The sequence below is a fragment of the Equus asinus genome, chromosome 3 (genome assembly GCF_041296235.1).
Source record: "Equus asinus isolate D_3611 breed Donkey chromosome 3, EquAss-T2T_v2, whole genome shotgun sequence".
Classification (NCBI taxonomy): domain Eukaryota; kingdom Metazoa; phylum Chordata; class Mammalia; order Perissodactyla; family Equidae; genus Equus; species Equus asinus.
In genome coordinates, this window is record NC_091792.1 from 16,331,512 (window position 1) to 16,352,852 (window position 21,341).

At 35.8% G+C, this 21,341-nt stretch overlaps 1 long non-coding RNA gene across 7 annotated transcripts in view; it reads left to right on the forward strand.

Annotated features, from left to right (window-relative positions):
• LOC106834085 (uncharacterized) overlaps window positions 1-7,548 on the forward strand; it is a 189,745-nt gene extending 182,197 nt beyond the window's left edge. For 2 of the 7 annotated variants that reach the window (XR_011501891.1, XR_011501893.1), the window contains exons 5-6: window positions 444-546; window positions 1,720-7,545. This is a non-coding gene — a long non-coding RNA (uncharacterized lncRNA). Of the gene's footprint in view, window positions 1-443; window positions 547-1,387; window positions 1,635-1,719 lie in introns of all 7 variants that reach the window. The other 5 variants (XR_011501895.1, XR_011501894.1, XR_011501890.1 and 2 more) reach the window with 5 other exon arrangements.
• Window positions 7,549-21,341: the final 13,793 nt, after the last annotated feature.

Consider the following 21,341-nt stretch of genomic DNA (forward strand, 5'->3'; position numbering starts at 1 on the left):
AAAATAACGTTAAGTATCCTGTTAGGTGTCAACCTCTTATCTCCTGGGGATGCAAATTCTTTTTTCTGAAGTTGCTACATCTATTCATGATAATAATAGTAGATAGCATTTGTTGTAGATTTCTTAAGTGCCAATACTGTGTTAAGCCTTTAACATACATGATCTCTTTAAATTCTCACATAAAATATATAATGTTGATATTACCAATTATTCCTCTTTTAAGTTAAGGAAACTAGGGTTCACAGAAGTCAGTAGGCTTTTCTAAGAGGATAGAGCTAGTGAGGGAGCAAGCTTGAAGCCATGTCTATTTGAGTACAGAACCCACGTACGTAACCACTTCTCTATGTCACCCTGTGTGTCTCTGCTTCATGTGAAATCTGATTCTATTACAGCCTCTGATGTTAAGCTCCATTGAAATGTGACTCATGTATCTTCTTCCATAGGCTCAATGTACAAGGATGCTTTGGGTATTCTAGGGTCTATCCATTGAGAACACTTCACCATCCCAGTAGGGCTGAAGGTTGAGGACCACAGCATTGAGCCTCGGTAATGATTTTTCTCTTATTCAATTTTGATCTTTTAATTATGATTGTTATACACTGCTCTTGAAACTTATTGCCCAGGATGCATGGATTAAGCCAAAATCACATCAGGATGCAAACTCCTAAAAATTTTGACATTCTTTCGGTAGTCTCTATACAATAAATGTAGTGGGAAAAAGAAAGAGTTTTAAATGCGCAGAATTTGTGTGCTTAATTTGGTTCATGAAATCATTATAGACTTGTGCTACAATATCATCTGGCAGAAGCCAGTCCTGCATAGTGATTAGAGCACAGACTCTGTAGTTTCATTACTTACTATCTCTGTGAACTTGGGACATTTAATTAATGTCTCTGTGCCCACTTTTGTTTCCCATCTGTACAATAGGCATGAAGAAATAACAATCGCATAGGATTTTTGTTAGGATAAAATGAGAGAATATATGTCAAACGTGTGCCCCCTAATAAGTATTCAATATTATGCACTGAATTGCACTTTCCATCACCAATCTTTGTATTATTTTTCTCCGTGGTCCTCATCACAATCAGACACACTGAATTTTATTTGTTAAACACTATCTCCCTGGACTATAACGTAAGCTCCATGAAGCCACACATGTTTTGTTCTCTGCTGTATCCTTATTGTCTAGAACAGCACCTGACACACTGTAGGTCCTCACAAATATCTATCAAGTAAATGAATGTTATCTATTATTATTATTACTATCATTATCATCTGTTCCAGACTCAGATACCATGCCTAAAATAATCCTCGAAATACTGCGTGAGGTTGAATAGTCACCAAGAAGCTTCAGATATATTTCATTCCTAATCATAGAATTTAATAGCTTACAGGAACATCAGAGCATAAGGACTTTAACTTCTTCAATTTACAAAAGAAGAGAACCGAAAACACGCTGAGGCCCAGTGATATTAAGTGATGTTTCCTTAGTCAAGAATCACCTAGTGGCAGATAAGAACTGGCATCGAGGCCTCTGGCTCCCAATCCAGTGCTCTCTGTTCTGTGCCCCACTGACATCTAATTCAGGTAGCCACATGGTTCTCCACCCCTCAGCGGACCAGGCCTCAATCAAGGTGAAAATGTTGGCCCTGTTTCATCATTGTGTTTTACTCCAAACTTCTTATTGCCTCTGGCTGAGTGGTCATTGCTATCTTCCAGGTTATTCACAAGGATGAAATTTCTGCCTTTGGATGATGAACTGTGCCGTTGTTTCAAGTCATATACAGAAATGATTGAGAACGGTGAGGGGCTAGAGAGAGCTGCTCCTCTACAGATCACTCAGTGAGAAGTTGTGTGCCTTTTTTTTAAAAAAGATTGGCCCTGAGCTAACATGTGTTGCCAATCTTCTTCTTTTCTTCTCTCCAAAGCCCCCCACTACATAGGTGTGTATTCTAGCTGTAAGTCCTTCTAGTTCTGCTTTGTGGGACACCGCCTCACCATGGCCTGATGAATGGTGCCATGTACATGCCCAGGATCTGAACCAGCAAAACCCTAGGTTGCTGAAGCAGAACATGAGAACTTAACCACTGGGTCATGTGCCGGCCCCAAACTTGCACACTTCTTATCAGCTCTGTTTGGAGTCTCTCACTGGATTTTGAGATCTCCTGGTCATTCCATTTGAGGAGAAAATCAGAATAAATAAAAGCTATAAAGGTCATTGTTCCTCTAACTCTAGAGCTGTCTAGGGGAAAAGAAGGTAAGAATTCATCCAACAAATATTTATTAAGCGATTAGAATATGGTAAGCAACGTGTATGGGTGTGGATGGAGTTTATAAATATTTTTAAGTTGTACTTTTCTCTCTCAAGGAATTGACAATCTAGCTGAAACACAAAGTATCCAAAATAAATCCTGAAATGCATAACACAATAGTTAGACTATGTAGAGAGGAGATGAAAATAAAATTTTGGTGGAGCTCAAAGAGGAAAAAATCACTTCCAGGGGGTGAATTGGGATGTTCACGGAACAAGCAGCATCTTAACTAGACTTTCATGGATCAGCAGTATTCTTCAAATTCCATGCAGCTTAGATGAAATACATTTTACAGTTGATTACTCTGGGTCTGTTTTACCTCATATTTTATATTCTCACGTATGCTATATAATAGACATATGTATGCAACATAATGCAATCACCATAGCTTATTTCTCAAAAAGAGGCTTTATTAGAGGCATTATTACGTGTTTTTTGCATAGCCACAATTAGAAACATTTACGTGAGTTTACAAATGATAGCACACTGCTGAAAGGAAAAGCTTTTTACCTTGTACATACACATGTACAATATCCGGAGTCTTTATACGTAGCCAAGAATTAAACAACAGACGCCTTTTGAACATTGCTGTTTTGACTTACCTGACTGATGATGGTTAAAACACAAAAGGTTTCCAAACCAAAGTCCGTTGTGATTAAGTGTGGAGTATTAAAAGGGACCCATGAGCTGAACCCCTGATTTTTATACCAAAAGTCCCAGAAAACATTTCCGATTGCCTTCGAAGCCCTTCTTTTTCCTTCTGGGTGTATCTTTCTACTTAGAATAATTCGCTGCACTTATTTTAATAGTTGATCTCTTTCTTGATCCTTATTTTCAAAAGTAAATATAATGCTGGTAAATAAGTATCTTTAGTTTTACTAAATATTTTACAACACGTTAAGCACTACATGGTAACTAGAAAATTGAAAGTTTCTTTTTTCTAAGGTTATTTTTTTGTTAGTGCCATTGAGTGGATTCTGACTCCTAGGGACCCTGCGTACAGCAGATGGAAGCCAGCCTGGTCTTTTTGCGCCATCCCCTCACCTTCTGGTGCTCTATCAGACAATGCTCCGCTGCCATTCATGGGGTCTTCCTGGCCAATTTTTTTCCATGGCCAGGTCCTTCTTCCTTGTCCGTCTTAATCTGGAAGCTCCACTGAAACCTGTCCACCATGGGTGACCCTGCTGGTATTTGAAATTTTTGGTGGCATAGCTTTCAGCATCATAGCAACATGTTGCCACCACAGTGTGACAACCAACATATGGGTGGTGTGGTTCGCTAACTGGAAACGAACCTGGGCTATGGTGATGAGAGCACTGAGTCTTAACCACTAGGCCACATTTGTTGCAGTATAGTTGACATATAACATTATTTTAGTTTCAGGTGTACAACATAATGAATTGGTATTTGTATGTATTGCAAAATGGTCACCACACTAAGTCTCGAAGGTTTTGATTAATTTTGTTAATTCAACCATATACTATATTTTCCATTTACCAATCTAAAACTAAATAAATAAAAATAAATTATAGAGGAATAACAGGGAATGCGATTTGCATCAGTTTAGTACAGTGATGGCTCTTCATTTTCCAATCTTCCCCAACCTTTTCACTTTGCCCCGTTGCTGGTCAATGAGGAGCTGTCTGCTCTGGGGCTGTCTCTCCTTAGTGTCCATGCCGTTCGCCTGTCGGTTTTCTGACTTTGAGTTGCTCTAGCTACCCATTCTGCCTGCTAGCTCCTAAAGCTATGATTGCAGCCTTAATCTTTTGTTTCTCATGTGGAACATGCTGACAGATGTGCTCACTGAACATTTTAACCAGCACACTTACCCTGGCTGCTTCTGAAGCTGATGAAACTACCAAAACAATTTTATGCTCCTCTGAAGAACAGAGGGAAGGGAAAAATCAGGAAGATGGATCAAACAGAGCCACTATGAAAGACGTCTTAGTGCTTTAACAGAGCATGAGAACAATGGTGTTCAGTGGCTTTTGGGTGCCACATTCTCTCATGTTGAGAATTGAATGGGAACAGCTTATTCAACGCCTGTGTACTGTGTCCTGTTATAATTAGTTTTTACATTAGTATTGGATCTTAGACTAGACTAGCCATTGCTATTTGTGTAGACAAGTCAATCAAATTTTTGGAAATATCTCGGGACAGGTTTCCTGAGGGCATGAAAATATGAATGTGGTAAGAAGAATGATTTATTACCAAATATTTATTGAGCTGTTATTATTTGAAGGAAGTTTATTTAAAGGGTAAATACTTATGCAAGACACAGTCCCTGCCCAGGCGACCTTGTGCACAATTGCTGAAACTGGTGTTGGGCCCCTACGGCTGAAGGAAGTCAACAGTGTAATTCAAATTAAGAGGATTTTCCAGTCATAGGTAGAATATTAGATCTGAAAGGCTTTCAAAAATCATCTACTCCTCGCATCTTGTTCTATGAGTATGATGACTGTAATGGTGACTTGCCCAAGATCATCCAGAAATTCAACAGAAAGTCAGATGTGAACATACTTAATCTCCCCTAAATCTCGTGATTGTTTTTCACGATATGACATACATATTTATACAAATTTAAGTAGGTCAAATTTTACTTGTATTATTTTAGTGCTTATTGTTGATTGCTTTAATTCTAATGTACTTAATCTGGTTTTCTCTCTGATGTATATTTTAAGCTACAGGAGAGAGGCAAGAGGAAAACCTCTCTATTTTGCCCCTTTTTACCCCCATTTTCTATTAGCACTATTTTGGAACTTTTCATTATGTAAGTAATAGCTGTTAATTGAATAAAACCTGAAAATGTAGGTAAGGAAAAATAAAATTATATTCAATTATAATCCAATCCTCCAGAGAGCACCACTATTTTGTATATACATATGTTCTTTGAAATAAAAAATGGGATCACATTTAACCTACTGTTTTATACTCATTTTTTTGTGTAGCTATTACATGGACATTTTCCATATGACTAAATATGTTTGGAATACCACTTTTATTAGGGCTGCAAAATACTCTGTTTTATTTATCTTATATTTTTGGACATTTTACTTATTGTTAATTTTTGGACACTTCGAGAACAATTTTTCTTTGTTGTAAATATTCTGCAATGAAGGTCCATATAATTACATGTTTATACTTAATTATTTCCTTTATACTTTCAGAAGCAAAGTTCCTGGATCAAAGGATATACATATATGCAAGATTTTGATACACAGTGGGCCCCCCACCAACATTTCTTTTCCATTCCTGATTTCAAAATTTATAGTTTATATTCAGTGCTGCAGGGCTTTAAAATCTGGCAAGGGTAAACAGGTATATTAATCAAAGCAACTCTCAAGCCAGCCCTGATGGCGTAGTGGTTAATGTTAGGCACTCTCCACTTCAGCGGCCCAAGTTTGCTTCCCGGTTGTGGAACCACACCACCTGTGTGACAGTTGCCGTGCTGTGGCAGCGGCTCACATAAAAGAACTAGAAGGACTTACAACAAGGATATACAACTATACTTGGGGCTTTGAGGAGGAGAAAAAAAACCTCTCCAGCAAGACATACAGAGTCACAATGGCTTAGCATCCACACAGCAGGGCTGTCCTTTCCTAAAATATATTAAATATGTGGCATTGATCAGACACCGATGATAAGTGTTTGAGACAGACATCTCCTCACTTCCATCTTTCCAAGGCAAGAGGATGTTGATCCTAAACTTAGCAGTGGCATCAGGAGGTGACTTTTGTCACATGTCTGTACCTCCTTACCAGAGATCTCTGTCTGACATTTGCTAAATCTGGGATGTAAAATGGACATATGGTTCTCTAAGAACTTGAAAGCCTTCAGACATTAATTAAAGAAAAAATATTGTTACCACCTAGAGGATGCTGTGACTGTCTTACTTCTTGTTTGAGTTTGTTTTCTGTGTGTGATTACTAACTAATATGAGAAAAAGTACTAGTTATTTTTTAACTTGGTTTACTAAAAGCTTCTGAGTGTGTATAATGAAGATACTAAATTCAATGAGGTTTGCATGCACCTTTTAGAAGTAAGAATATACATTCTAATATAAAAATATTTTCAAGAGAAAAATGTATAAATAGGTTTATTTTTTGCAACTATAACCTTTTATGTTTTGATGCCTTATGGAGTACATACTTTTTGGTTTTCTTGGATGAGAAGATAGTTGTAGCTAGTTTCAAGCATGTTGCTTTGAGATAATGTTTTGAGATAATGATGTTTTGTGATAATAGTTGTAGATAGTTTCAAGCATGAAGTTTGAACATAGAGACGAACTTCTACCTCTGTTTCTGAAGCAGTCTAAAAATTCAGGAGAAAACATTATGGCATTTGATTGTTTAAACCATCTATGATTTCAATTGTTCATATCATAAATTATTATAATATATCCCCAAAGGTAGAATTTTTTTACAATTAAGTATTTTTGCTATCTAAGTAAATGCCTATATAATTTTAGATTATGCTACAACTCAGTTCATAATGGTTTCAATAAATATATGTGCAATTATTTCACCATCTTTATCACATATCTCAAGTATGTGTTAGTTCATTCTTTGGAATAGAAAATTGTCAGTTTTCAATTTTTATTTTTTGTTTACAGGTTCTATTTATTCTGATTAGTGGATTCTGGGATAGCTCTAGGAAAATTTTGAAGTTTTTATTACTACTTTTTTGGGTAATTTGGATTTTGGACTTCATAAATACACTCCTCTCACATTAGTAAATATTATTATGTCAGACAAGCTTAGTCTGCTTTAAAAATGGAAAAGAAGATATTGCAGTACTCGATGTGGGACAGGCACAGTTTGATGGAATGGAGAGAAGTGAGGGAAATAAAAAAGCCTGCAGCACAGATAACTCTGGCTCAGGGCAGACTCAGGTATGGACTATTTGAGAGTTCTGGGTAATCATTAGGTAGAACAAGAATCTTGAGCCTCTGCCTGGGTGGGTATTTGCCCACATTAACAGCCATGTTCCACTTGACCTTGATACTTCTTGTCAACCCAGATGTTGGCTCTGGATAATGTCTTTCCTCTGCTTCATCACTTCCCTTTCTCTCCTTCAAATTATAGTTTAGGGCTCACTTCTTCCAGGACAATATCTCTAAGATCCAGTGACCTCCAAACCACCAACACAATTCTGGATCCTCTCGACTACTCATCACTTTTGTAGTCATTGTAGCTCCTACTTTTTCTTTTCTCTTTTTTATTTGTTTCCTTTTCTTCTTCTTCTTTTTTTTTTTTTTGGAGGAAGATTGTCCCTGAACTAAATCTGTTGCCAATCTTTCTCTTTTTGCTTGAGGAAGATTGTTGCTGAGCTAACATCTGTGCCAATCATCCTCTATTTTACGTGGGATGCCACCACAATGTGGCTTGACAAGTGGTGCTAGGTCCATGGCTAGGATCTGAACTTGGAAACCATGGGCCACTGAAGTGGAGCTTGTGAACTCGACCACTACACCACTGGCTGGCCCCTGTTGCCCCTATTTTTATAGATGGTATGTGTGTCTGTGCTGCTTCCCTTATAAAACCATAATCATGCATCTGGGACCACATCAAACCTGGACTATGTTCCCTGAAACACTAAACAAAATAGTTATTTATCTGAGCATTTCTAAATAAATATAGCCCCAAGGGGAATTTTATACCAGTTTCTCAACCGGTAAGTTGAAAATACTTTTGTTAGTTGGATTAAAAGGAAGGAAAGAAAAAAGGAGACAAGTCTGAGCGTTAAGTAGCTACTGGAAGACTTGCTTCATGCTGAACCTTTTTTTTTTCACATTGCTTCATACAATGCTCACCACTGCCCACCTGGGAGATACTGTTAAATTCATCTTAGAGATTAGGACGTGAAGAAGGTTTCTCTGCTGAGGCTCAGAGAGTTCAGAGACTTCGTCTAAGACACAAAATTAATAAGTGGAAGTGTTGGGACAAGAACCCAAAAATGACAGGAAACATTCATTCTCTTAGCCAGTTCTGACATCTTCATAGCCATTTTCTACTGGGCTGGGTCTAATGAAGTAAAGTAACACTTTGAAACTTGTCTTTTATTTTAAATTTTCCAAGCTCTGGCACTGAAGGTTGATATTTCAGTAATTGATCCTACTATATGAATCGAGAATTTTAGGGCAGATCGTTCCACGATAGGTTCTTTACTCATCTGATCGACAAATATAGGACCACTGCCTTTTTAATCTGGAAAGGACTCTAGGGATCAATTTATTCTGAAAGACCCTTATAGGGCTTCTCTGCTTTTCACAAAAATATCCAAATAAAAACTGTTGTGAAAATAAGGGGAGTCAAAGGTCTTTCATTCCAGAAAGGTCCAGAAAGAACTTTCATTCCAGGTCTTTCATTCCTGAAAATATTACTTCTTAAATTGCCATTACTATTATCATTATATGGTCTTTGTAGGCATGCCAGCTAATACACTTACTTGTCATTGTATCTTATACGGAAATAGTGACTATTATATTCTTTTTCCTTTACTGTATCACATTTGTTTTCAAATGAAGTCTGACTCAGATAGCCAATTCTAGTCAAGTAATGCCTAAATTGTAATATTTTACAATATTAAACACAACTTTCTACCAGCATGGTATACAATGTAATATCAAATATTTTTGAAATGCAACCCATGGAGAAAAATTTTGATGGTTGCAGAAAGACGTCCTCAGAGACTAGGCCAAATTAACCAACACAATGATTTCCTACCAAGTGCAAACATCCTATTTAACAGAAAGATCTGCTTCATAATGTCATAAACATATTCTTCCCTGGAGCAGTATTGATAATTAATGCCACATATTCATGGTGAGAAATATATATGAGTTCTGTCATAAATGTTCTCATGCATATTAAATGTCAATAAAATGAATGGCCTTTATTATTTGAGAATGATAACTGGTTCCCAGACACCACTACTTTGCAGGGGATGATGACTACCTTGGCACATAATGAAGTATTATGGGAACATGCCTTAAGCATTTGTCAGACACACCCTTAGCTCTGAATCAATGTGGTGAGGGCAGGATATAAGGGCACAAGGAATATGCTTGAGGAAATCCTACTCCTGCCCTGGCTTCCACTTACACTCCCATAAATCAGTCTAGGTGACCATCTTAAGCTCAGTTAGAAAAAATGTTTCAAAAAGACCATGGTCCTCTTTCTTTGGCATGCAGGGCAAGTGCTCTGTTCATGGTCACCCCTGCTTTCTAGAGACAGATTTTATTTATGATTTTAGAAAATCTCCAAAGACTTGTCTTCTGTGAGTGATTTTGTTCCACATTAAGAAAGAAGGACTTCTGTGTATTCTTATTCCACAGCACATTAAAAACGTGAGACTGACACATAGGCAATGAATAAGAGAAGTTAGTTTGTGCAATAGGAAGAATTATCAATTAAGTAGAAAATTAAAAATAAGACTTCCAATTTCAGTTTCAACAAAGCTTGAAAGTCATCACTCTTGTCCTTAGAACAATGAAGCTAAATGCACTTAAAATTAATGACTTTTCTTGGACCATTCAGAGAACAGAGGCTGCAGGGCAAACTCTCACCCCAAATTTTGGTGAGATGGGCAAATCCAGAGTCACAGCCAAGATCTACTTACCTGGAGCAGGAGTTCCTGGTGCCATTATCTGGTAGAGACACTTTCATGATAATTTTATGGAAATATACGAGGCTCGATATAGACTAGCATGAGATTGAGAAACTTGTGGAGGCTTCGGTTTTATGGGCCCCCCTTGAGCTTTAAAGTCCAGTAACCCCACTGGATTTTCACAGTGAAGATACAAGAAAGATCCTCTTGTGGCTTTGGCATGGAGAGGGGAAGAGTAATCATTGTGAAATATTTCCAGAGAGTTCTCCATAACAAAGGCATGTGCTAGAGGAGATAAGACTTTACCAGAGCCTTGTCCCAGCTAGGGGGAGGGTATTCTCACTGCAGATAGCCTTCTGGGCTCACCTAAGGGGGAAGAAAGTTTTTCCATGGAGAAGTACTTGGTCACACCCAGGGGCCCAGGCTTACTAAAAACTGAGATTGAACCATAAGATTATAGAATGCCTCCCTTCCTCCACACTATCACCACTCCAACAGGGCTCCAATGTAATGATAGTGGATTATAATGGAAAGAGCTGTAAAATGCACACTGTCTCTGAAGAACAATACTTAGGGAAGACCAAAGTCAACAGGAAAAATAAAAACAAATATACTAGAGGAAATGGAATACTCTGGCACCTACCTTTATAGCAGACAATAGTATAATACGTCTGATTTTCAAAAAAAACTTACAAAGTACACCAAAAAGCAAGAAAAACACAGTCTGAAGAGACAAAGCAAGAATCAGAATCAGACTTGGATATGACACAGATGTTGGAATTATCAGAATTTAAAATAACTATGGTTAATAAGTAAGAGACTCTAAAGGAAAAAGCAGAAAACATGCTAGAACAGACGAGTAACATAAGTGGAGAGAAGGAGACTATGAGAAAGAATCAAAGGAAGTGCTCAAAATCCAAGACAGAAATGAAAAGTGTCTTTGATGTGCTCATCAGTAGACTGGGCATGCCTGAGGATAGAGCTAGTGAGACTGACGACAGGTCAATAGAACTTGGCAAATTGAAAGGTAAAGGAAAAAAAGAACAAAAAGTTCCAGAACATCCAAGAACTGTGAGACAACTGCAAAAAAAAAAAAAAAAAAATGTAGTAGATGCATAATTGGAATACCAGAAGGAGAAGAAAGAGGAAACAGAGCAGAAGAAGTATATGAAGTAATAATGACTGAGAACTTTCCAAAATTAATCACAGACACTAAACCACAGATCCAGGAAGCTCAGAAAACACCAAGAAAGATAAATACCACCCTCCCCACCCCCTCATTCCCCCCCCAAAACAAACAACTACCAAGTAACTACACCTAGGGGTATCATATTCAAGCTGCAGAAAATTGAAGACAAAGAGAAAATCTTGAAAGAAGCCAGAGAAAAAAATGCACTCTACTTATAGATGAACAAGGAGAAGAATTATAGTGGTCTCTTCAGAGACCATGCAAAGAAGAGAGTGGAGGGAAATATTTAAAGTTTTGAAAGAAAAAACATCAATATATAATTCTATATCCAGCAAAATTATTCTTCAAAAGTAAAGGAAAAATAAAGACTTTCTCAGACAAACAAAAACTGAGGCACTTTATCATCAGTAGACCTACTCTGAAAGAAATATTAAAATATTTCCTTCTCAGGGAAAAGGAAAATGATATAGGTCAGAAACTCAGACCTACCTGAAGAAAGGAAGTATATTGGAAATGTAATACATCAAGGTAAAATGAAGTCTTTCACTTTTCTCATTTTTAATAGCACTAAAAAGATAACTATTTGTTTAAAGCAATTATAGCAACAATGTATTGGGTTATTATAAGACACGGATAAGTGAAATGAATATATGAATAGAGACAGGAGGGAGAATTGGAAATACTCATATAAGATACTTGTATACACATGTGAAGTAGCATAGTTATTTGAAGGTGAACTTAGATTGGTTAAAAATGCATATTTGAAATTCTAAGTCAACTACTAAAAGTACTTAAAAGGAAGTATAATTGATCTGCTGATAGAGGAGATAAAACAGAATCATATAAAATGCTCACTTGAAACTGAAGAAGGCAGAAAAAGGAATAAGAAGAAACAAAGAATAAAAGCAACGATTAGAACAGTTAAACATGATAGATATTAATTCCACTATATCAATAATCACTCTAAATGTTTTTATACATCAATTAAAAAGACAAATTGTTGGAGTGAATTAAAAAAATTAACATGGAATTGTATCAGTAAGATAACGGCAGCTGCTGTAACAAATAGTCTTCACAATTTCAATGGCTTAACACAATACGAGTTCTCTTCTTGCTCACATAAACGTTGATCAGGTGTTCCTAAGTAGTTTCAGGGACCAAGGTCTTCCACACAGTGCCAGGGACTGAGGCCCGTCTACTGTACAGCCTTGTCTTCTCTAGTACTTTATAAATTATGCATCTAAGTGGTGCAAAGGGGAAAGAGAGAGCAAAGAATAAGAATTTACAGATGTATGATTCATAAATATTTCTACAAAACATCTTTGAGAATGACAACTTAATTAAAAGATATTTATATGTTTTAAAGGGAAGTTATAAGCCACTAGTGATTAGAGGAAGATATCCTTATGAACGTCGATTCACGACACTCTGCTACACAAATGTAAAGTATAAGTTCTAAAATAAAAATGGAGTATTTTGGATGAATTTGCCAAAGAAACTTTGAGATTTAAAGAAATGGGGAAAAAACCCTTGAATTATGTTTTAAAAAAATTATTTGGACAATTTCTGGAAACCAGTCTCAATAAATTGTTTTTTTAAAAAAAATTTTGGCAAAGAAGTTTTATTTTCGATGTTAAAAAGTGTTCCAATCTGGAGAGTGTCCAAACCTAAACTGGTTTAAATGAAAATGCTGGTCTAAAATACTTACCTCTTTCTTAAATTTATGACCCTTGTTTCCATTCAGTTACCACATATTTCCATGTGAATGGTCTAGTAGATAATTAGACTCATATGTTCAAAATTTAAAAACAAAACATGAGTCTCCATTAAAAAACTTCCAAAATTGTGAAGAGAGAATAAAAATAATTCAATTAATTCATTAGATGTCAGGAAAGGAGAGGAAAACAAAAAAATAGAATGACGCATCACAAGATGGTGGAGAGGAATCCAAATATAAAAACTCCTCAATAGTGGCAAACTGATTAAACCTTGGACCAATCAAAGCACAGAAATTTTTATTTATTTTTTAAAAATGTATGTACTTTGTAAGAAACAGAGCAAAAAATGACACAGAAAGGTTGAAAGTAAACAGATGGAAAAATGTCTTAGACAAATACTATATTAATATCACACCAAATAGACTTGAAACCAAAAATGCTTTGCTAAAGATAAAGAGGATCATTTTATAATGATAAATCTACTATTTCCCAAGAACATGTAGCAGTTTGAACCTGTGTGCAACTAACAACATAGCCTCCAACACATTATTAGCCAGAATTGAAACAATTTCAAGAAGAGATTAATAAATCCACATAGAAGATTTTAACACAACTCTGTGAAGTATTGGTATCGATCATACACATTTTGTTACAAACACAGACAAATTGAGTAACACAATTAACACATTTGGTCTAATGTGTGTATACCAAATCCTTCACTCAACAGTTACAGAATAAAAATATTTTTTTCAAACACTCATGAAACTTAGACAAAAATTGATCATATACCAGGCTACAAAGCCAATTGCAACAAGTATCAATGAATCAATATGATACTGTCTGATCATAGGCAATAAAGTTATATAACAATATACTTTGAATATCTGAATATAACTCATACATTTTGAATTTTAAAGCAACACTGTCTAAAATATTTCATGGATTTAATAATGATAATGTTGAGATGATGATGATGGCTCCAGCCAATTTAGAGTGCTCAGCATGAGTCACCTACTGTGCCATCTGCGTTATATATGCTTCAAAAAACCCTAGGGGTAGGTTCTGCTCCTGTTCTTATTATTTGGCTGATGGGGAAACTAAAGCACAGATCTGATGAACGATGGAGCTAAGATTGAAAGCCCAGACAATTTGATTTCAGATACTATGCTTTAAACCATGCCAATGTGAGGAAATCAAAATGAAAGTTAGAATTAAACAGTAATGAAACGCTACATATTAAACCTTGTGGAAGGCAGTTAAAATGATTTGTAGGGAGTTTTATTCTAAATTCGTATAGTAGTGTAGCAGACATATTGAAAATTAATTTTCTTTGAGTTCAGCACCAAAAGTTAGAAAGAGAAAAGCAAAGTAAACTCAGGAAATAAACTCGGGATGTAAGCTCAGGAAATAGAGAAGATAGAACAAAAATTAATTAAATACAAAACAAAGAAACATAGATCTAAAATCTATTTCTTTAGGAAGAAGTTTCTCTGACAAAATTTATTAAGAAAAAGGAAATAAAAATACTGTGAATAAAAAAGGAACAAGACTACAGGTAGAACAGAAACATTACAAATGAATGGTAAATTCAATAAGGAACTTTTATACCAATACTTGGGTGAACTGGCCAATTTTCTAGAAAACTACATTATTGAAATTGACAGGAGAAGACATTTAAAAAAATCTAATTAATCTATAGTCACTTAGTCTGCACTCAAGAATCTACTCATAAAATGGTCACAAAACCAGACAATTTTTAAGTACAAGTTTTACTAAATCTTTGCAGGATAGATAACATCTATTTTGGGCACACTTTCAAAAGTTGAGGAATAAGGAAGTTTCTCTACTAACCAAAGTCAGAGGGAAGGTGGGGAAAGCAGTACATATGCTAACCTGTTTTATAAGCATAGATGCAAAAACTCTAGATAAAGAATTAACACAAATTAACAAACATTATATGTTTCTATAAAATATATAGCATTTAATTTTCAAAGAACGCAGATGAGTGTTTTATAATTGACACACAAATTGTTTGCAGTAACAAAATTGCATAATGATGAAAACATTGCCAAACATCTGTTTTCGAAATTCTGTCTTGATAGCAGAAATTATTTTCCAAAACAATCATTTTCTCACTTCTTATTAAAAATGCCTCTTTTACATTGGGACATATTAAGGGCGTGTGTGTGTTTAAATACTGCTAAGCAAGCATTTTTAACCATAGAAAAGTTCAGAAATTTGGAACGGTTGTTTTTTTGTAAGAGAAAAACATGTAACTCATGTTGAAATTCTCCAACTTTTTAAAGGATTTTTCTATGAGACAACCAGTCTCTTTATGGTACCTAGAATTTTCACGTCAGTTCCTCATTTCAGTACAAATTGTAAATATTTTTCTACTCAATGTAATATAATCCTGAAATTTACTATAATATAATCCCTAAATTTCTCTGACCTTTAGGTTTGATGATGGAACCAGTTTCAATCTGTATACTAAATATTAGTAAACTTAGTTGCTTTCTTACTTTTTAAGTTAAAAATTAATATAAAAGGACCACCTTGTGTATTCTCTGGAATGCACGCACTCCACGTGAGAAACTGCTGCTCTAACGAAACAGGGTAGTCAGAAATCTTTCCACATTGGGTATGGCTGTCAAGTGAGTTTTTCGGATGACTCCCCAAAGATGGGAGCAAGACATTCTATCTCTATGTTGAGGACTTGTGATTTCAGACAGAAAGGTCAATACTGCCATTTATCTATACCATGTAGCTTGGTACACAACACTATTTCAGTGTTCTGCTCCAATCATATATTCTTAAAATATATTTTGAGGCTTTTCTCAAACTTGAAATGTTTCTAGATACAGAAATATGTTAATTCTAACTAATTTAAATACCAGCAATACACTCATTCTGAAAGATATAATATACAGCATTAATTATAGAGCTACATTTTAAACAGCAAGGCTGAAACCACTTGAGAAAATTGCTGTGTTCAGCTTTCTGAGATCTAGCTCAGAGCTAGTTGGAGCACTATGGCCTTTGGATACACTAATAGAAATTTCAACTGTCTTAACACTAAGCCCCTTCGAAGACTTTTTAAAAGAAATACTTTTTCCTGTTTTAACAGTGGATCTAGACTCCCTAAAAGTGAGTGAGTTATACATTAGAATATCAATTACTTTTATTTGCGTTCATTAGTGCGGCTATTGCAAATAATTTGTCTGAGTGGAGGAAGAGACTGAAGTCCTTCAATAACCCCTCTCATTAATTCTTTGTGCAAACAAACTCTAGTTTGGTATAAAGCAAGATAGCCTAATGGATGTTTTGTAGAGGATGTGCAGCCACTTTGTTTACCAGTTAACTTTTATCAAATAAAAGGAACCAAGAAAAGCCAAGAAAAGTTTGCAGCTCTATAAATCTCAAGCTATATTTTGAACATTCCTGAAACACCCAATCTCCAGACTTCAGCTTTGAATAGATTTATGAGAGTCAAAGGTCACAGTTCTTGCAAACAGAGGAAACAGCACATAAAGTTTTTGTTTATTTTCTGTCTCTTAAAAAAATCAAATATGGCCATCAAGGACATAAAATACCAGTACTCAACTACTGGTAGCAGAAGTTGGGCCAGTGGATGTTGTTGTCTCCTTGGTTCCCATGTGTAACAAAAACAAATGCAGGATGACTTCCAGGTTTTCTCTATCTTGCTTTAACCAAGGTTTTAATACTTTAATATTTAGTAAATGCTAGAAGAATTCCATGAAACATCTGCAAGGAGAAGTCAAATCAATTTTGTTGCTCATCAACTTAAAAATGGGGACAAGACAGCACATAGTTTGGTATACTAGAAAGATTTCTTTGACTTCAAGTGGCAGAATATCAGTTTTAGTTCTAAGATTTCTATTTATTAGGTCTTGGAACTTTGGACAAGTTATGCAAATTTCTGGAGCCTTTTATGCCTCATTTGTAAAGTAATTGATATCCTCTCTGTCTCATAGTGTTATTGAGAGGATTATGAGAAATTATTAATAAGGAAGCTTTTTTTTCCCATTTTGTTTATTGTTGTTTTTTAAAGTTAAAGAATGAATAATACAAATTCAGGGGCTTGCAATGTTATTTTGTAGCTGTGAGTTCGTCCCGGCCTCGCCTAGATCCCTGCCTGGCGTCGCTGGCCTGCTCTGGCTGGAGGAAATGGAGAACCTAGCACAGTGTCATCAAAGTGAGCCACTGTTGTTTGATTAGCAATATTTGTCAGAATTAATTTTCTATTTTTTTAAAATTTCATTTTAGAAGACCCTGTCCCAGCAGTGGCAGTGACTTTCCATGGCCTTATTTGACAGATGTATTTACAATGGCAGTTGCCCTGCTATTTAGCATGAAGCTTTTCAAATGAATCAAAAAGTAGGCAATGAAAATGTCATCTCTCTTCCTTACTGGTAATGAATATGAATTGTTCAACCCTTCCAGATTCTTAAAATTATTCATTTTGCCTTTAACTTTAAATTCTAAACATACATAGAGAGGATACATTGGGCAAGTATCCTCTCTAATTCCTCCAAGTAAATAATTGATTTGCAAATGTTGCTTGTGAATAATATTTATATACAACTAATTTTCCATGTATTTCCATATTTCCAAAATTGATTTTAGGCTCACGTAGCTAAGTTTTTTTTTTTTTAAGTCAGAATGTTAGTATTTGCCAAAGCTTCCGTGTAGAGCTAAGACAGCTTTTGGTTATAGGTGACTATTACCGAACCGTCCTACTTTATCTTTAAATAGTCTCCAATTACCCCTTTCTCTTTTTAAGCTATGCATATGAAACCCTTCTGTTATTAGTAGCCTTAATTAGAAAACTCTAAGTGCCTTTAGTTTATTTCCTTTGGGTCTGTTTGATTGCCAACCAGCCTGGGAGATGGAGGTTTGGAAAGACTGGGCTCTGATTACAGAGTCTCAGGCTGCAAAAATCCTGCTCGCTGTTTAGAGCTATGAACTGCTCTAGGATTGAGGTCCTAGAGCAGATTTCAAAGTTTGCAGCCAAATGCTTGAAACAATGAGTCCTAGAATGACTTTAATCTTCCTAACCTAAAGGTTTCCCAGGGTTAGACAGATTCTTATGCCGAAATACATAGCACAAAATCCACTGACGATCAATTTCTTCAAGATCATCTCCTTTACTGTTTTAGCTGGACAACTTCCCAGAGTCAGTTATATCCTGTTTATGGGCCGCCTCTGTTGATATTTTCTCTTGCCCATTGTCTTCTCCATAACATCTTAAGATGTATCAATGCCTCTTGATTTCTGTAGCTTGAGTAATAGAAATTAATATTTGTGTAACATTGGATTCAGCACTTAACTGAATTTAAATAATATAATGGTATCAGCCATCACCACATCCTCTTAGAGCAATAAGAAAATGGATGTTAATTTTGAGAAAAGTCTTAAGTTCTCAAAATTAACATGCTTTACAAAAATGAGAAGTGAAGTGCCTGGTGAGGATTAAATTCTGGACTCAGAGGACACACCACAAAATGAAGGGAATTCTCATTTCTGACCAAGAGACCAGCTCTTTAAGCGGTCTACAACAATTTTTATTTTATGTGCCAAAGAATAGAAAGCAGAATAAGAAACGATCCTTGCTCTAAATAGTTTTTAAACTGTGTGAGGCAGCAAGCCATTAATCTTGCCCTTGGAAATTCCTTCTGGATACCCACATAGTTGTGGCAGTGGTGGAATGTATGGGGCAATTTTTTCCCTATCATTTGGTCAATTCTTGTTGTGGGGATGGTCAGCCATATATTGCATCCAAAAGGATGTCCATTCAGGGAATGAAAAAATATTTTTTTCTTCTGTCCCAGGTCATCTTTCTAGGTCCAGGGAATATTTCACTTTTCCTGTGAATTCCTCCTCATCCCTCAGACTTTCTACTCCAGAAGCTTTGAAATACCTTTGTTATAGCACTCATCAGTTAGTATTACAATTATCTATGCATGTGCTTTTTCTTCCATTAGACTGTGAACTCTTCAGGCATAGAGAACATGTATATTTGTCTTTGTTTTATGCTGATAGGTTTCATTATATTGTCAAATATACATACAGAGTTAAAATGTGTCATTTTATTTTATGTATTGTATTGTGCATATTGTACAATACTGTATATTTTGTATGTTATAATTTGTACTTATAAAAAATTTTAAAAAGTTTGACTTTATTTTCATCTGGGAAAAATATATAAGAGGAAACTATGATTTATTATTCCTTCGGGCATGTAGTTATTGATAATTCATTAGATAAGGTAGCATTTTCTTAGTGGAGGCAGGTATATCTTTTGTCTTTTAAGACTCTCTAATGTTAATATTTTATAATGTAAGCACATGCTTTTCTGAATCATTTTCAATCAAGTAACTTGTTTTTGACCTCTTGATTTGGATAATAAAAGATTAATGTGCAAATTCATATTTGCATTTTATATTGCAATCTTGACTTCTCTGGTGACTTTTAGTGAGTATTCAATGCATGAGAGTGATTACTGGGTACCAATCACTGCTTTATATAAATGATTTTATTGGCTTTATGAGGGAGATACAGTTTTGATCCTAATTTTATGGGTGAGGACATTTTGAGAGATTAAATAATTAGCTGGTAATATAGCTGGGAAGTGGTCTGGCTGGATGTCAACCCAGCCCACTCGTTTTAAACAATGCTCCGCGTCGCTTCGCTTCCCTCAGCCCCATCCATTCGTACTTCTCTCCTGCTCCCCCATCCCCTAATCTACTGACCTCCCATGTTGTTCCACCTTGTTGCAAAGTGGAGTGAAGGTCTTAGAAGATCTTGGTACACATGGAGTGCACCAGAGGTTATCATCACAGAGCGTGTTTATTGCTTCGCTCAGCCAGAAGGTTCTGGCAGTTTTCAGGACCGCAGAGGCCTCCTCTCAACACAGAAGCCAGTGTAAATACACAACAAAGGGACCACACCTGAGGAGGGTTTTCTGTCTATTTAAGTGACTTTGTTCATGGCTCTGGGCCACTGGTGATCCTTCTCATCAGTCAAATATTAAATTTCCCTTTCTGAAACTTCCTGTAGGCCCGTTTGAAGTTTTTTCCTTCCCATGTTTTATGGGGTGATAAAGATTTTGAGCACTTCAAAGACAAAGCTGATATGTACTTTTTAGATGACATTGTCATCATAGTTATATTTGTCATACTAGTTAGAATTTTCTTTTAAAGAACTAGTTACCACTGCAGTTCCGACCCTACCTGCCAGTTGTCAGAGTACAAGACAAATTTGGTGATTAAGCGTTGACAGTCACAATCTATGCAACAGGAAGCTGATCAGGAATTAGATTTCTGACACATGATGAAAGCTATACAGTTTAGGGCTAGGCTAAATCAGATTGAACAAAGATCTTTCTTTCCTGGTTCCACTCTCATGAATATCAGTTAGTAAATATTTTTGAGTGCCCACCAGGTACCCATGCTTTGAAGAACACAAGAAACGAGTGACAAGATCCACATACACAAGGAAGTTATTATTAAGAAAGGATTCAAGCAGACTCTGAGTCATCAATAGTCTGGAGGCACATTTTTGCTTTTGTAAACTGAATATGAAAAGATGACAGTAAATAAAAGATGGTTGAAATTTGCAAAGAGTGGTGTTGTTTGACAGATGAAAGCTTGGAACATTTTTACTTTGGTGAACCTACGAAATGCTGAAGGGCCTAGTAGAATTGCACAAATCGAATCTGAAATTTGGTTCTCAGTGCACACATTGCAGGGCTTGAGGATCCGAGATAATTAATAGAAATTAATCTTACACTTGCTGTCAACAGTTTCCAAAGAGCCTGCTGACATGACTTGGTGCTGGGGAAGACAAAGCTGATGGCTAACAAAACTGAAGCTAGTTCTTCCTGCTAAAACGTTAGGAAAGTTTGCTTATTGAACAGAAACGATTACTAAAGCACGTATATACGTACATAAAAATACCCACAATAGATTTTTACCAAGAATCAAGGCAAATTCAACAATGAAAATTTCATGTGTCACTTTAAAAGTACCGGTTAGATATAGATGAAACTGTTTTGCATCCTTCTCTTTCCTAAGTATTTAGTTTGAAGATTTATTTACCTTCCGGTGTAGCTTGATTTTATATTTGATGTATAAGAAGGTGGATCAACTTTTCTGTGTTGCAACGTTTTTTTGGTTAACATTTTCAACATGTACTTTCAGTTTAGCTCATTTATAATTACCGTCTTACTACTTTATTGCAGTGTTTTATTCCTAATATAACGTGCTTCTATACCAGAGGGTGGAATGGTGCACAAATGTTGTTAAGCATACAAACTGATGGCATGACTTGCCCTTGACCTTGGATCTTGGCAGTTGCTAGAACACTGAGAGGACAGCTTTTCTTTGGTCACTTGGGAGACGACCAAAAGCATTAATTTTAAAACTAGACTGGAGTAATTACCATTACATTTATGTTAAAGGTTAACATTTGTGTTATTTCCTCTTATTGCCT